General features: G+C 42.3%; 1 protein-coding gene and 1 long non-coding RNA gene across 7 annotated transcripts in view; one reads left to right on the top strand and one right to left on the bottom strand.

Annotated features, from left to right (window-relative positions):
* WDFY2 (WD repeat and FYVE domain containing 2) overlaps nucleotides 1–12,968 on the top strand; it is a 162,455-nt gene that overhangs the window by 93,927 nt on the left and 55,560 nt on the right. The gene's annotated exons all lie outside the window — the stretch shown is intronic.
* LOC111091790 lies at nucleotides 4,570–7,909 on the bottom strand. The gene is made up of 3 exons (XR_005376110.1): nucleotides 7,821–7,909; nucleotides 7,036–7,156; nucleotides 4,570–5,792 (listed from the first exon to the last, which is right to left on the bottom strand). It is a non-coding gene; the product is annotated as an uncharacterized LOC111091790 (long non-coding RNA).

The raw sequence follows: 12,968 nt of genomic DNA, 5'->3' as shown, positions 1-12,968 counted from the left end.
GAAATCCCTGACTTTTATGGGGAGGAGTATTAGGGTAACAGCAGACCTCTCCACAGAGACCTGGTAGGCCAGAGAGGGCTGGCAGGATATATTTAGGGTCCTCAATGAGAAGAACATGCAACCAAGAATACTTTATCCAGCAAGGCTCTCATTCAAAATGGAAGGAGAGATAAAGAGCTTCCAAGACAGGCAGCAACTAAAAGAATATGTGACCTCCAAACCAGCTCTGCAAGAAATTTTAAGGGGGCCTCTTAAAATTCCCCTTTAAGAAGAAGTTCAGTGGAACATTCCACAAAAACAAGGACTGAATAGTTATCATGATGACACTAAATTCTTATCTCTCAATAGTAACTCTGAATGTGAACGGGCTTAATGACCCCATCAAAAGGCACAGGGTTTCAGAGTGGATAAAAAAGCAGGACCCATCTATTTACTGTCTACAAGAGACTCATTTTAGACAGAAGGACACCTACAGCCTGAAAATAAAAGGTTGGAGAACCATTTACCATTTGAATGGCCCTCAAAGGAAAGCAGGGGTAGCCATCCTTATATCAGTTAAACTAAAATTTACCCCAAAGACTGTAGTGAGAGATGAAGAGGGACACTATATCATACTTAAAGGATCTATTCAACAAGAGGACTTAACAATCCTCAATATATATGCCCCGAATGTGGGAGCTGCCAAATATATAAATCAATTATTAACCAAAGTGAAGAAATACTTAGATAATAATACACTTATACTTGGTGACTTCAATCTAGCTCTTTCTATACTCGATAGGTCTTCTAAGCACAACATCTCCAAAGAAACGAGAGCTTTAAATGATACACTGGACCAGATGGATTTCACAGATATCTACAGAACTTTACATCCAAACTCAACTGAATACACATTCTTCTCAAGCGCACATGGAACTTTCTCCAGAATAGACCACATATTGGGTCACAAATCGGGTCTGAACCGATACCAAAAGATTGGGATTGTCCCCTGCATATTCTCGGACCATAATGCCTTGAAATTAGAACTAAATCACAACAAGAAGTTTGGAAGGACCTCAAACACATGGAGGTTAAGGACCATCCTGCTAAAAGATAAAAGGGTCAACCAGGAAATTAAGGAAGAATTAAAAAGATTCATGGAAACTAATGAGAATGAAGATACAACCGTTCAAAATCTTTGGGATGCAGCAAAAGCAGTCCTAAGGGGGAAATACATCGCAATACAAGCATCCATTCAAAAACTGGAAAGAACTCAAATACAAAAGCTAACCTTACACATAAAGGAGCTAGAGAAAAAACAGCAAATAGATCCTACACCCAAGAGAAGAAGGGAGTTAATAAAGATTCGAGCAGAACTCAACGAAATCGAGACCAGAAGAACTGTGGAACAGATCAACAGAACCAGGAGTTGGTTCTTTGAAAGAATTAATAAGATAGATAAACCATTAGCCAGCCTCATTAAAAAGAAGAGAGAGAAGACTCAAATTAATAAAATCATGAATGAGAAAGAGATCACTACCAACACCAAGGAAATACAAACGATTTTAAAAACATATTATGAACAGCTATACGCCAATAAATTAGGCAATCTAGAAGAAATGGACGCATTCCTGGAAAGCCACAAACTACCAAAACTGGAACAGGAGGAAATAGAGAACCTTAACAGGCCAATAACCAGGGAGGAAATTGAAGCAGTCATCAAAAACCTCCCAAGACACAAGAGTCCAGGGCCAGATGGCTTCCCAGGGGAATTTTATCAAACGTTTAAAGAAGAAACCATACGTATTCTCCTAAAGCTGTTTGGAAAGATAGAAAGAGATGGAGTACTTCCAAATTCGTTCTATGAGGCCAGCATCACCTTAATTCCAAAACCAGACAAAGACCCCACCAAAAAGGAGAATTACAGACCAATATCCCTGATGAACATGGATGCAAAAATTCTCAACAAGATACTGGCCAATAGGATCCAACAGCACATTCAGAAAATTATTCACCATGACCAAGTAGGATTTATCCCTGGGACACAAGGCTGGTTCAACACCCGTAAAACAATCAATGTGATTCATCATATCAGCAAGAGAAAAACCAAGAACCATAGGATCCTCTCATTAGATGCAGAGAAAGCATTTGACAAAATACAGCATCCATTCCTGATCAAAACTCTTCAGAGTGTAGGGATAGAGGGAACATTCCTCGACATCTTAAAAGCCATGTAGGAAAAGCCCACAGCAAATATCATTCTCAATTGGGCAGCACTGGGAGCCTTTCCCCTAAGATCAGGAGCAAGACAGGGATGTCCACTCTCACCACTGCTATTCAACATAGTATTGGAAGTCCTAGCCTCAGCAATCAGACAACAAAAATACATTAAAGGCATTCAAATTGGCAAAGAAGAAGTCAAACTCTCCCTCTTCGCCGATGACATGATACTCTACATAGAAAACCCAAAAGTCTCCACCCCAAGATTGCTAGAACTCATACAGCAATTTGGTAGCATTGCAGGATACAAAATCAATGCCTAGAAATCAGTGGCATTTCTATACACTAACAATGAGACTGAAGAAAGAGAAATTAAGGAGTCAATCCCATTTACAATTGCACCCAAAACCATAAGATACCTAGGAATAAACCTAACCAAAGAGGTAAAGGATCTATACCCTAAAAACTATAGAACACTTCTGAAAGAAATTGAGGAAGACACAAAGAGATGGAAAAATATTCCATGCTCATGGATTGGCAGAATTAATATTGTGAAAATGTCAATGTTACCCAGGGAAATTTACACGTTTAATGCAATCCCTATCAAAATACCATGGATTTTCTTCAGAGAGTTTGAACAAATTATTTTAAAATTTGTGTGGAATCAGTAAAGACCCCGAATAGCCAGGGGAATTTTAAAAAAGAAAACCATATCTGGGGGCATCACAATGCCAGATTTCAGGTTGTACTACAAAGCTGTGGTCACCAAGACAGTGTGGTACTGGCACAAAAACAGACACATAGATCAATGGAACAGAATAGAGAATCCAGAAGTGGACCCTGAACTTTATGGGCAACTAATATTCGATAAAGGAGGAAAGACTATCCACTGGAAGAAAGACAGTCTCTTCAATAAATGGTGCTGGGAAAATTGGACATCCACATGCAGAAGAATGAAACTAGACCACTCTCTTTCACCATACACAAAGATAAACTCAAAATGGATGAAAGATCTAAATGTGAGACAAGATTCCATCAAAATCCTAGAGAAGAACACAGGCAACACCCTTTTTGAACTCGGCCATAGTAACTTCTTGCAAGATACATCCACGAAGGCAAAAGAAACAAAAGCAAAAATGAACTATTGGGACTTCATCAAGATAAGAAGCTTTTGCACAGCAAAGGATACAGTCAACAAAACTCAAAGACAACCTACAGAATGGGAGAAGATATTTGCAAATGACATATCAGATAAAGGGCTAGTTTCCAAGATCTATAAAGAACTTATTAAACTCAACACCAAAGAAACAAACAATCCAATCATGAAATGGGCAAAAGACATGAACAGAAATCTCACAGAAGAAGACATAGACATGGCCAACATGCACATGAGAACATGCTCTGCATCACTTGCCATCAGGGAAATACAAATCAAAACCACAATGAGATCCCACCTCACACCAGTGAGAATGGGGCAAATTAACAAGGCAGGAAACCACAAATGTTGGAGAGGATGCGGAGAAAAGGGAACCCTCTTACACTGTTGGTGGGAATGTGACCTGGTGCAGCCACTCTGGAAAACTGTGTGGAGGTTCCTCAAAGAGTTAAAAATAGACCTGCCCTACGACCCAGCAATTGCCCTGTTGGGGATTTACCCCAAAGATACAAATGCAATGAAACGCTGGGACACCTGCACCCCGATGTTTCTAGCAGCAATGGCCACGATAGCCAAACTGTGGAAGGAGCCTCGGTGTCCAACGAAAGATGAATGGATAAAGAAGATGTGGTTTATGTATACAATGGAATATTACTCAGCCATTAGAAACGACAAATACCCACCATTTGCTTCAACGTGGATGGAACTGGAGGGTATTATGCTGAGTGAAGTAAGTCAGTCGGAGAAGGACAAACATTTTATGTTCTCATTCATTTGGGGAATATAAATAATAGTGAAAGGGAATATAAGGGAAGGGGGAAGAAATGTGTGGGAAATATCAGAAAGGGAGACAGAACGTAAAGACTGCTAACTCTGGGAAACGAACTAGGGGTGGTAGAAGGGGAGGAGGGCGGGGGGTGGGAGTGAATGGGTGACCGCACTGGGGGTTATTCTGTATGTTAGTAAATTGAACACCAATAAAAAATAAATTAAAAAAATAAAAATAAAAAAAATAAAAATTATTTGACTGGTAATTGTACATTTTCATTCATGCCTACTCTGGGTAAATATGTTTATTGTAGCCATTACTAAAAAATATTATACTTTGTAATACGTATAGCCTATTTATATTATTATTTCCACGTATATCAAAGTATATTAATAATGAGCTCAAAATAACATTTTACATAAAATAACTTAAAATTTCCTTAAAATAACGTTTGAATTCTTTTATTCAATTCTTTAAAGAAACGTCTGTTGAGTGACGTCTGTGTGCCAGTCAGGGTTCTGAGTGTCTGAGATCCATCAGTGACCACTCTCCCTGCCCCAGCCCCTCTCCTCGTGTAGGTTGCCTTCAGTAAGCAAAACTGTGGTAACTTCTGTATGTTGGAAGGGGAGAGAGGCTTCGGGAGAAACAGCAGAGTAGGGGATTGGGAACGTGAAGGAGGGGTGGAGGAGACGAGTTGCAGTTTTCTGAAGGATGGACGCGCCAAGCTTCATCGAGGAGGTGTAATCTGAGCAGAGGACTGGAAGGCTGGGGGAGTGAACCCGCCAACATCTGGGAGAAGAATGTTTAAGCCTGAGGTGCCAAAGTGCAAAGGGCCTGAGGCAGGGTGTTGATAGTCGTACACTTACGTCTTGACTTGATATTTTTTAAAGAATGGATGTTTCTTTATGTATAAGTATTTATTGATTTGTTTTCATATGTTTTTGGCAACACTGCTGACCTGTGGAAGACACCGTGGAGAAAACAAAAGCTTCTATCCCTTTCAGCTTAAAATCCACAAGAAAAGGTAAAACGAGGTGATCGAGGATAGCTTTAGTTTAATGAGGTTGTACAATAGCGTGCGAGATCCGCAGCCTCCCGAGATTCAGCGACGGAGAGGCCCGTTCTGTCCGATGAGTGATGGTGAGAGCGCAGACCGTCGAGCCTCTCCTGGAGATCGGAGAACGGGAACCGTCTCCTGGGAGACGAGAAACCAGTGCCAGGGCTAGGTAGCAGGACGTGGCGCAGGCCCCCAGCAGGGACACGGGGGAAGCACTGGAAAGGCCGCGGGTCAGGAGGGACGGTCAGGACCCGACGGCCAGACGTGCGGGAGCGGCGGGGTGCAGGGAAGCGGCGGTTGGCGGCGATAACTCCGGGCGCGATCGTCCTCCGCCAGGGGAAGCGACCTGCTGCTGTGCACGGCCGGCGTCCTCGCCGGTGCCCGCCGCCTGCCAGTCAGTCCCCTCCCAGGTGTCGGGCTGGGGTGTGGGGCTGATGGCGGGGCAAATGTCATTAGTGTGCTCTGTGCCTTCCTTGCATGTTTGTCCTAGTGGATTGTCATCTGGGTTTCTGAAGAATCTGGTGATTTCAGAATCTGCAGTGTAATGTTTTCCTTTGCTCACGGCAATTCAATGAGATGTTCGCCTGGGTGTCAGGATCCTTTTGAAGAGACTGTTTGAGGTTTGTTTGAATCAGAAGATCAGTAGATTAAAAAAAAATTAAAGAGACAGACCCATGTTTTAAGCCTGGGCTGTGCAACCCAGTAAGCCGGTGACCTGGGACAAGTCCCTTAGTATCTCGGGACATCAGTTTACCAGAAGAGTGAGTCACTGTGCTAGGCCATCTCTGAGACCCCTTACAAACTCCAGAATTCCAGGAAATAACAAAGCTTAGCAACCAAAGATCCCAACTTGCAGCTGCTTTCACAAGTAGGAGCACTGGTTGCCAGCCTTGACTGTCAGGCTCATAAATTTCGTGACATCAGCTCTAAACAATTTCCAATTTCAGCAGGCAGCTTTTTTGTTCAGAATAATTTTGCCCAAAGTTTTGAGCCTAAGAAATAAGTATGGGCGACAAGACATTATACAAACTGATCTCTCCTGTAATTTGCTGTTTAATGTTACAGGAGAACTTGTGTGCAGCTGTCACTGAGAAGGTGCAGGCTCTTCCGCTGTCCGTGGGGTCATGGGGTGTAGGATATACTTCAGCAACTTTCTTTGTGTCACGCATCAGTGTTCTGGCTTCAGGTTTTGGCCTGAAGCAGGATATTCCCCCTTTGTCGAATAACTTCCAAGACTATTTGTCCTTAAGATTCTGGAATTTGCCAGAGGCAGCCTTGAAAGTTGCTTTTAAACCCAGGTATCTTTTTCTTTTACTCTCCCCCTGCCATCCCCTTGGGAGAGATACTGTCCAACGACCAACCGCATCTGGTTACTTGCAGTCGGCGTTGGAAGGCTCAGGGTAGGAAAGCACAAAATGTGTTCCCGTCCAGCTAAAGAAGGATGAGGACAGGTAAACCGTTAATCACCCAGGCCGACCTAGAGAGGAAGCAGCCAGCCCTGCAGTTTGTGTGGAAAGACCTTGAAATTGCCTTTTGTGTGTGAACCTGAACTCGAACGAAAGTTTATGGAAAAGAATTTGTAGACCTCAATTTGGGTTTCTTTGTAGGTGATATTTTGAAACCAGAGAGGCTAAAAGCTGCTGTTGCTACACAGACCTCAGTTACCTTTTCTCTTACTTCCACGCATTGTGACATTTGTGTCGTCTTCTTGGGACTATGACTGGGGGTTTCTGACAGAGCGTGGAGCTGAGCTGGGAGTTTGCAGCTAGCGTATTCCTCCCCCCTCTAGACTACGTGTGGTCAGAACAGATCAGGGTCATTAGGCGTTTGAGAGGAGGGGAAAGGGGCACCTACCCTTCCAGCTCCCGGGTGGAGAGAGTGCTCCAGCGTTCGGGAGCCAGAGAAGCCCCTTGTCATGATTCATACACAGACGAATGAATAATTCTTTGAACTCTGCAGGGCACGCTGTCAGAATCTGAAAATAGGGTTAATCAAAACCAAAAGTCAGGTCAGTCACCGAACCAGCAGTTCTCAAACTGTGGTCCACAAGGTTAGAGCTGTTGTCATAATAATAGTAGGATGTTATTTGCCTTTTTTAACTCTCATTTTCTAATAAATACTGATTGAATGCAAAAGCAGATATGAAGATCCAGCTATCTTCTATTAATGAGATTTGCAGAAATGGGAAATGGTGCCACTCTCTCTACTTAATTTTTTTTGTTTTGTGATATAGATATTTTAATAGCATGATTTATGTGACTGTTAAACATTTTATTATTTTAACGAATTAGTATTTTAAGTTTCTCAGTGTCCATTTCTAAAATGATATCAATAGATACAATCCATAAAGTCCTTAATAATTTTTATAAGAGTAAAAAGAACCAGAGAATTTGACAAATGCTAATTTAAACAAAAAGACAGCAAAGAGGTAGATATTTTAGGTCACTGATTGATGAAGTGTGGAGACAGTCATATGAGTAAGACATAAGAATGACAGGACTTTAGTTTTTTAGAACTTGTGTGGGAAGGAAAAATAATAGCACTTATTGAAAGCAAGTCTGGAGAGCGCACGAGACATACTGGTAGGAAGGGACCAGATGAGAACCCCACGGGTAAGGGGGAGATTCCTTGGTCCTCACCCCATGGACTGGTGACCTCCTCCTTTTCATCCGCGGGAAAGGACAGCTAGAAACCATGGGAAGGGCGGGCCTTGGGACATTTTGCCTTTTATAAAAGGATTAGGAAATGAAGGTTCCTCCCCTTTAAATATTTGAGCAGAAGACACTACTTTCCTGGAATTTCATTTCAAAATTCTAAATTTCTCAATAATTTTGAAACACTGCAATTTTATAGATTAAAAACAGCCTTCAAAATAGGGTCAACTTCTGTAAAATTAGGTTTTGTTTTGTTTTTTTATCATTGCGGAGTTTCTGTTTATTAATATGTTCCATCTGATTTCAGAAAGTTTTTGTGGAAGCTTGGAAGAATATATGTAATAAACTAAAAGTGATGGAATTTAAGAAACAAAACAGATGAACATAGGGGAAGGGAAGAGAAAACAAAATGAGAGGAAAACAGGGGGAGATAAACCGTAAGAGACTCTTAACTAGGAAACAGAGTTGCTGAAGGGAGATGGCGGGGGGACGGGGTGACCGGGTGGTGGGCATCAAGGGAGAGTATGGGGTGTGGCGTGCAAGTGATGAATCACTAAATTCTACCTCTGTAGCTTATAATACACCATATGTTAATTAGATTGAATTTAAATTAAAAACTAAAAGTGAAAAGAAAATTTGGCATCGAGACCAGGGAACATACTTGTGTGTGTGCAGCAAAATGTGGCGAGAGCCGTGAGTGAGAGGCGCGTTGGAGCGTGTGGGGGGACACATGTGGTCATGTCAGGATGGAGCGCACAGTGTCTGTCGTGCTCGGCCTCTTCCGTGGTGGGAGACGGTCCTGCGTGGCCTCCGGGAAGGATGGAGCGGCCGGGTTTCGTAGCCCACGGCCGCGGTTTCTCTGAGTGTTAACCGACCGAACTGGGAGCGGACGCTCAGCGCAAGGCCCGGTGCCGCCGTGAGTGTGCGCCTGGAAGTACCAGGAGAGCGGCGGGGGGAGGTGAGCTGGAGGGTCCCCTGCAGAGTCGCGGCTGGGCTGGGCTGGGCTGGGCTGTGTGCGGCCCGGAGCGCAGGGTCGGAAGAGACCGTGCGGTCGAGGCCTAGAGGCTACACTTGGAGGAAGAGGCCACGGAGGTGCCAGGTCCCAGGGAGGAGCCCCGGGCCTGGCAGAGAGGAACTCAGGGTGGGCAAGTGCAGCCGCAGGGGCCGGGGGGCTGCCCTGTGTGGCCTCCGTCTCTGCCCTGAATCCTCTCTCCTTCACTGGCTTGAGTTCCCGGCAGCCAAGTGCCGCGTGGCACCTTGGGTCACACACATAGGGACATCACAGGACCAGCACGGTTTGTACAATTAAGATGGACTTTGATTCTGGACTACCTGAGAGCCAAGGCAAAACGGGGGCACCGTTCCTTCTGAAACCAAACAATAAAAAAGAAGGTGGTTTTAAAGGTAGTAGTAGCTTTCAAACACCGAATTTAAAACCAGTCACCCTCTTATGTATAGAGGTCCTTAGAAATTAAAAATAGAATTATTATGTGAGCCAGCAATCCCACTGATGAATATATGCCCCCAAAGAATTCAGAGCAAGATCTGCAAGAGATCATCGCAGCATGATCTACAATGTGCAAGAGCTGAGGACAGCCCAGGAGATGTCCTTTGAAAGGTTGATGGATAAAGAAAACGTGATTCAGGGCAGCCCGGTGGCTCAGTGGTTTAGCGCCGCCTTCAGCCCAGGGTGGGATCCTGGAGACCCGGGATCGAGTCCCATGTCGGGCTCCCTGTGTGGAGCCTGCTTCTCCCTCTGCCTGGGTCTCTGCCTCTCTCTCTCTCTCTCTCTCTCTCTCTGTCTCATGAATAAATAAAATCTTTAAAAAAAAAAAAAAGAAAGAAAAGGTGATATGTACATACAGTAAAATATCATGCATCCTTAAAAAAGGAAATTCTATCACATGCTACATTGATGCACCTCAAGGGCATTATGCTAAGTGAAATAATCCAATCATAAAAGGATAAACACTGTATGATTCCAGTCATAAGAAAAATCTAAAGTATCATAGAAACAAGAAACAAAATCAAAGAAACAGAAAGCAAAAAGTGGTTACCAAGGAAGCAAGGATAGGACGGAGGTGAAGTTAATGTTTAATGGGTATAAAGTTTTAGTTTTGCAAAATGATAAAAATTCTAGAGACGTGTTCACAACAATATGAATATACTTAACGCTATTGAATGAAACACTTTAAAATGATTAAGATGGTGACTTTGTTATGTGTTTTTACCACACAAAAAAAATCAGTCACCTTCATGTAAATTAACCATTGAGACCTTAAGTAATATATTTGACAATTTTCTGAACATTTCTAAAGTAGATGCAGAATGAATTTTATATGGAAATACAAAATGAGAGTTTTACCAATATTGGGCCTTCCAACAAGATTTCAGCTTTCAATCAATTTCTTTCTCTTTTTTAATCCATATTTAGTATTTAATCTGCAAAAGTCACTAAAATTCATAAGCAACTTTCCTTGAGGGTTTCATAAACATCATTGGCAGTGATATGGAAGACTAGATTTCCTTTTTCCCCTTCCTTTATTTTAATCCCAGTGTAGTTAACGTGGTGCGATATTAGCTTCAGGTGTACCATCTAGCGACTCAGCAGTTCATATGTTACTCATGCTCATCATGAGAAGTGTGCCCTTAGCCCCATCACCTATTTCACCCCTCCCCCCTCCCGTAGCCATCAGTGTGTTCTCTATAGTTAAGAGTTTGCTTTTTAGTTTATCTCTCTTTTTTTTTCCTTTGTTCATTTGTTTTGTCTCTTAAATTCCACATATGAGTTGAGATCAAATGGTATTTGTCTGTCTCTGGCTTATTTTGCTTAGCATTATACCCTGTAGATCCAGCCATGTTGTTGCAGATGGTAAGATTTCATTATTTTTTGTGGCTGAATAATATCCCAGTGTGTGTGTGTGTGTGTGTGTGTGTGTGTGTGTGTGTACATTCAACTGCTGATGGACACCTGGCTGCTTCCATAATTTGGCTACGGTAAATAATGCTGCAATAAACAGAGGGGTGCCTGTATCTTTTCAAATTAGTATTTTCATATTCTTTGGGTAAATACCCAGCAGTGTGATTAATAGGGTAGCTCTATTTTTAATTTTCTGAGGAACCTCCCCACTGTCGTCCACAATGGCTGCACCAGTTTGCGTTCCCAAATCAATTTCTCTTTTATGGAGGCAGATACAGAATGGAGACACCTTTGTTTCCAACCAGGAATGTAGCGCCTCTGTGTTCACAAAGCTTCTTACATGCCTGGCTCCTCTCTCTCTTAGTGACTTCACATAGGTACACATCGGAGTACCTCAGAGCTGTCTTTGTGATGCTTTTGCTGGATAGTTAAGAAGATGACATCATTCCTCCTTTTATTCTTACTGCTTCTGGGCTAGGTTAAGAGTTTGAAATGTATTTTTTTCTGGGAGGAGAGGAAAACTTACACGGAGACTCTAATTCCGTTTTCTTCATAAAAATTAGATTTATCAAGCATTAAATCAGTGTATATGCTCTGTTACACAACAAACACAACAAAGAATCATAGTTAATAATCTAATTTTAGAATATGTTTCTGTTCCCTAAAGTAGTGCTATATTTTAAGAAACAGGAGATCATTGGCAAACTTTCAATTAAAGCAAGCAACTAAAAATTGATGTATATATTTTTTATGCAGAAGGTACTGTGGTTCTGTTATTGGAATTCTTTAGGACCTTTTTCACTGCACCTTAATACTTAATTGTGAGCTTAGAAGCCATGTAGCTGTCCTTTACTGTAAACTCCTACTGAAGAGTTAAGGTGACCATGGAAATAGCAGAGGAGCCAAGCCCATTGCCTTCTAACCTAATTATTATTGATTGCTAACAAGTTCTTGTATTCTGCAGTGGTTGAACATTACTTTTGGGGGAAAAAGAGCGAAGAAGGAAGAGAGGGAGGAAGGGAGGAGGGAAACTGGTCAGGAAATGTCCTTGGCCCAGCGTGGGGGCTGCCACCTTGACATGTGTGTGAAGTTTGCGTGTCTTGGCGGGGGCTGCAGACGCTTTAAGTCCTTCCAGCACCGGGACCTCACTCTGCCCCTGTCATGCCTGGTTCTCTGGGTGGAAGCAGAAGCTACGTCACAGCACCATGGGTTATAGTCTCCCTGAATTTCATAGAAGAGTCCAGGACAACCATGGGAACTTGTGAGGTGTAGGCATCTAAGGATCCCCAGAAAACAAGACCATAGCTTTCATTTTAGTGAAAATACAAAGTACTGTCTGTTGACCTCTAATCAGACTACAAAAAACTGAGTAACGACTTGACTCAGGTGAGGTGACCTCCGTTACCAAACAAGAGCCGTGGTAACTACGTGGCAGGTAAATTCTTAGAAACCAATAGAAAGGAATTACTGTTCTTGTGAAACCTGCGACACGAGAGTTGAGAATGGCGTGTGTATACACGGGCACGGGCCCTGTTGTGCACTCGCTGATGACAGGGCATTCTGGCAACTTCTCTCTGCAGTACGATGTTGCCCAAGTAAAGTAATACGACCTTCTGGTGGACTCATTATGGAGGACCTGGTTTTCATAGGAATTCAAAGAGACAAAGAAGAGTAGAAAACGTGTTGACAAATGTACAGAGGAGCTTAATAGTATTACTCCATTTATATTCTTTATTCCACCTTCAGCTTAAAGCACTGGCTGTTAATAATAGCCTATAACATGGGACCTTAACCTGTCTTGCCTTTTTTTTTTTTCCTGCTTAATTTGATCTGAAACATGCCTTTTTCCTTTCCTTCTAAATCTTAGGCATAGCATAGTGCTTCATTTTGCCTTTGGACTTACGACTGAGTTAAAGATCCCATTTAACCAAGCACTCTGTCCGGTATTGATCACCTCACTGTAACTGCCACAAATCAAGGCTTTTAATGGATCCATAGTGTGTCTCTGGCAACTGTGATATCACTGTTTTTCCAGTGTTAATCCAGAAGTAACACCTGTGAGTCTGCCTTTTTCTTCACTCAGGGTCTACTGAGTAATGGAAAACAATCCCATTCACAGAAGTTAGCGACAGAACTCTTAAAAAATGATCTCAAAAAGAAATATGTGAAATTTAGTCAAAGAAAATTATTAAAAAAATATATACTAATGTACA

This window comes from Canis lupus, chromosome 22, assembly GCF_011100685.1.
Source record: "Canis lupus familiaris isolate Mischka breed German Shepherd chromosome 22, alternate assembly UU_Cfam_GSD_1.0, whole genome shotgun sequence".
Taxonomy (NCBI): domain Eukaryota; kingdom Metazoa; phylum Chordata; class Mammalia; order Carnivora; family Canidae; genus Canis; species Canis lupus.
The sequence above is the reverse complement of the archived record's forward strand: the minus strand, read 5'-3'. Positions and strand labels throughout refer to the sequence as shown.